We start from the raw sequence: 5,234 nt of genomic DNA, 5'->3' as shown, positions 1-5,234 counted from the left end.
GGCTGACTTTGTTAAAAGGCTAGTATTTCTCAAATTAAAACTATGCCCTTCTTTCAACTATGAGTCTTCAATGATAATTTATTATACCTACATATCAACCTCACAATGTAAAACTATGAATTAAGCCATGATAAGATTTGTTTCCCTTTTATTTGGTTTCTATTTCACTGAAGAAACTAAGGATCATAGTAAATTCCAATATGGTTTTTCATGTTAGAATTTGCCAAGATTTTTTAAATGCATATGAATATAAAGAAGTAGACTTGCATAATGATTTTACTTTATCTAATCATTACTTGCTATGCTATAGACTTGTATGTAAAATATTGCAAAAATTAATTGTCTTGAGAATAAAAAATCACATTCATAATGTAAAAATGCACAGAGATAGTTCTAGAGGTATTTTTCAAATAGTAAATAGTTATTTCTAAAAATTCTCCTTGAGTACTAAAAATGCTCTGCAAAAAGTACACATTTTATTCCTGAAAGGTTAATTTTATATTCAGCATAAACTATAGCAGAAATTCAATTTCATACTGTGAAATCTGATACTATTACCAATCCTAAACATTTGTGAACCAAGTGTCATGGTATTAATACATGAGTATGGTAATACTGAATGAGGAAAGTAGATAGGAAAATAATAAGTGGTATTTGACTGTTAAATTACCTGGCAATAATTGACTTATGACTTCATTCTTACAAAGGGAATGGGAAACTTTCAGTTAGCTCATTGGTGCTGTTCTTCTATGTATCAAATGGTGCCTATTCTGTCTGACCTTTGGAGACACTTGTCATTACCAACATTCAGATACAGTATGTCAACCAGGAGAGAGGCAGATAAGCCCAAATCTTAATTTCTAGATTCCTAATCTCAGCTCTGTCTATTTTTAATCAATATAAAAATCTACAATTTTAAGTTGGACAATTACTAAATATTCTGGAGAAGAAACAGCAAATGAAAAGGGAATTCCGGACCTCACAAGCTCTCATTTGTCTCATTGGTACCTAGTATAGTTTACAGAAGCATACAGTCACAGTTCAAGATCAAATACATGATGTTCTTTCTCATTAGGAACCCCTTCTCAGATGAAGAGCCTCATAGTCTATACACACTAGTACTTCTAATACCAATCTTATGGCTGTCTTACGTAGAGTTTCTACAAAACACAGGAAACATCACACTTAGGAAGGCCCAAGTATATCATCTTTATAAGATATTCAGGGATCATTTATATTGTTTATCAATCTAGTATAATTGTCTGACATGGGACCATCTCTCCTCATAAATACTCTTCCTGAATAATACAAAGACAATGTAGGATTATTATCAAGTTTCCAGGAGAATAGAACTACACAGTGAACCAAGGGCAGAATCTATCATAGTAAAGAAAGAGAATCTTGTAGTTTACTCAAAACTATCCTTTTGCACTTCATGTTTCTCACTGGACTGTATATATTTATCATAAAAGTGAGGGTATGTATCTATTTTATTTATATTGACTATTCATCAGCTAATCTCAATAATAGTGCCTGAGACATGAGTTATTATATAAATCTGACAATAGGATGTCAGGTTCTAGTTAATAGTTTCTATCCTAAAAGTTTATTTTAAAAAATAATAATATAAAATGTCATAAAAGCCGGGCGCCGGTGGCTCACACCTGTAATCCTAGCTACTCAGGAGGCTGAGATCTGAGGATCATGGTTCAAGGCCAGCCCAGGCAGAAAAGTCTGTGAAACTCTGATCTTCAATGAACCACTAGAAAACTGGAAGTGGCACTGTGGCTAAAGAGGTAGAGAGCTAGCCTTGAGCTGAAGATCTCAGGGACAGCGGCCAAGCCCAGAGTTCAAGCTCCATGGCCAACTACAAAAAAGTCATAAATTTTCCTCCATCATTATCATTTTCTACTATACTATTTTCTATATGATCCTTTAATTGTCTCAAGTTTCCATAAATGAAGATTCATACTTATAATTCCTTCCTTATTAACTAGAATAGATGAATTCACAAGACTTTGAGTCTTATTGCATACATAGAACATTTACTGTTTAAAATGTTTCTCATCTGAATTATTGAATGAAATGAGTTTGGGGAACTGTTACCATTATTTTCTTTTATCCATGCACCTTATATAGCCATATATAACCATGAAGGAGCATGTCAAAATATATTATGTATAATATAATTGTAAATAAATATAACTACCTAATGGTAAATAATTAGCCTTGGGAATATTCAGCAAATATATCTGTGTAGATATCTGACAGAAAGAAAATCTTATGAATAATCAATGCAGAAATCACTTGTGGACCAAAGCATATTTTAGAATGCCATTTCAAAGTTCACTTGCTGTGGAAGAAAAGGACCACAGGAAACAAAGCAGGTAAATACAAGTCTTCTCACACATCTGATAAATGAGAAAGTAAGTTAAGAGTTTGAACCTCTTAGATTTCCATGTTAAGTCTTGAGGCAGATAACATTTAAGGTCAATGGCTCATGAGGTATATAATGGTAGTTCCATACAGTTATATCACCTAGTGACATTACAGCAATCTTAGTTTGTATAAACATACTCCATGATAGGAAAAATAAATCACTTAATGAAGCATTTTGTTCTCATAAAGTATTCCTGTCTTTATACAATGTATCTCAGTATTAAATTTTGTGATGGGCATAATCTCATCATTTACATAGAGGCAACTGAATGAAACACAATGAAGACAAATATAAAGACTCAAAAATTCAAATCAACTTCCTTTGTTCAAAGCAAAATTTACATCTCAAAAGTATCCCAAAACAGACCTAATCAACCATGTTTTACTTCATAGAAAAGGGGGAATAAGTTTTCTATATTTGAGCTTTGATGCTAAATACCTTCATGAGTAGCACATTAAATAAAAAGTGATTTGAGAGAGATGCTTCTATGAATGCATAAGTTGATGTCTTCAGTGATTTCTACCAAGAAAATACTTTAAATTGCTCTTTTGTGAAGGATGGCTGAATCACTGAATATGTTTGCATTTTTCTAATATTTTTGATAATAGAGATCTTTATATCAATAGTTTGGGCAATAGATTTATATCTTAGGCAATAGAGTTAACAGAGTATAACATGATCAGCTAAATATTCAGTCAATAGCAGAAATATAAAGGAAGATTTTTTTTATGATTTCAGGGTCAAGTTAGTAGTAAAATAAAACACTAAACTGACATCATAAGTTTTCCCACAATTGTAAAGTATATATGTATGTGAACTTTTCATTAATGAGTTCCTTGTTTAGAATAGTTTTAAGTTAATGGCAAACTTGACTGGAAAATATAAAAGGGTTCCATAACTCCCAACTGCAAACACTGAGAAAATTTCTCACCGTCTTCACCCTGCCCTACAGTGGTGCATTTCTTATAAGTGATTAATTCACATTGACACATCCTAACAACCCCAAAGTCCATAGTTTATATGAAGGTTCTCCCTTAGATCTACAGAATTTATTGTAGATTTTAGTTACAATTGCTCCCTAGCTTCCCCAGCCTTTAATATTAGAGAGCGAGTAGAAGTGTCTGAAGTTGTGTGTTTCCTTTCTCCAAGCCAGTTATATTACACTGAAATCCAAGAAGGCTAGTTGCAATTTGAATGTCTTCTAGTAAGAGCAGATATTACACACAACGGGATGCTTTGGCCAGGAATGGAAAGCTACTCAGGAGACAGAGAATAGGAAGATCACAATTCAAGGCAGGCCCATTAAATAGAAAGAAAGAAAAAAGGGTGGGGAATGGGGAGAGGCAGGGAAAGTGGGAAAAAATGAGGAAGTAACAATGTACTCATTACCCATTATGTAACTGTAACTTCTCTGGTACATCACCTTGACAATAAAATTAAATTTAAAAACAAAAACAGCATGTCAACAAATGAACTCAGTATGGTGGATCCCATTTGAAGCCCCAGCTATTCCTAAGTTGTATGTAGAAGAATCACAATTGGAAACCAGTACCAGGCTAGATATGCAACCTTAACTGGTTACTTATGGTTGCAGGAAAATCAAGTAGGAAATGATTAGATAGTCCATCAACCTTATTTAGAGATACCAAAGAGTTCAGCTGCAGCTCTATGAGAGAATAGGTAAAAGACAAAGAAGCATTATATATTAGGTATGACTTGTCTTATGGTAACTGATTGAGGCAAAGTTCAAATACTAGCCTACTCATCTCTCAGATCTGGAATGTAAATGGCTTTCTATACTTAACTTTGCAATATAAAAATGACACAACCAAATCTTACAAGGGTTAATTTTACTTTTCCATGCTGTTGACTTTAAAAAGAGGTAAAATTTAAATTCTGTTGATGAATAATGGTCAAGTTAAGACTTAAATTCACCTTTCAAATCTATAAAAAGATTAGCTTGCACTGATGAAATTTTAACACTTATTTAAAACTTGCTGTTAGTTTCTTTTCTGCTCTTTATAGTACTTTATCCTTGCCTATGTATTATTTTCTTAGTCATTATACTGTACTTTATATTACTTTCATAATCTATGTTCTTTATATGACTTTTATCTGTTTTTTTGCTATAATCAATTTTTAATGATAAATCAATCTCTTTTAATTTTTGGTCTCATTCTCTGCCAGGTCCAAATCCCAAAATTTCTTTTCCATTTACTGACACAAATTGATGTTCAACATGTGTGATATGACTTTATTTTTACCACTCCAAAGGTATTCTTTTAAGGAAGCACCATCATAATTCATCTTATCTCTCTTACACTTTTCCTTCATTTATCTACCCAATTATCATGTGTATTTGTTGGGCTTCAAGTTAAGCAGTCATTTGACTCCAGTTTATGCCACAGTTATTGCCTAAGTTCAGTTCCCAATGTGCTCATCAAACTCTCAATTTATTCAAAATAGTATTTACTGACTTGGTACTAAATTTGTGATGATTTCACAAGCCATAAATCTATGTTCTAGGGGGAAACCATGAGTCTACTGTCCTTGCAATGATTTACAAGCAAATTAGGAATTGGGGATAAGCAATGTTAGGGACTTTGATGTTAAATATGATTAGAATCCATCTGTATAGAGGCGTAATGCTAGAGCAGAGACCTGAAGGAGCTCATGAGAAAAGCCTTTCTCATTCCTCTAATTGGTCTCTGCTAAGCAGTCACTCCCTCTTACTTAATAGAACTCAGCAAGTACTTTCAAAATAAGTATGCTTCAATCAGGAATCTCTTTTACA

Source organism: Dipodomys spectabilis, unplaced genomic scaffold, assembly GCF_019054845.1.
Source record: "Dipodomys spectabilis isolate Male_0828 unplaced genomic scaffold, ASM1905484v1 ptg000032l, whole genome shotgun sequence".
In the NCBI taxonomy this organism is placed as follows: domain Eukaryota; kingdom Metazoa; phylum Chordata; class Mammalia; order Rodentia; family Heteromyidae; genus Dipodomys; species Dipodomys spectabilis.
The sequence above is the reverse complement of the archived record's forward strand: the minus strand, read 5'-3'. Positions refer to the sequence as shown.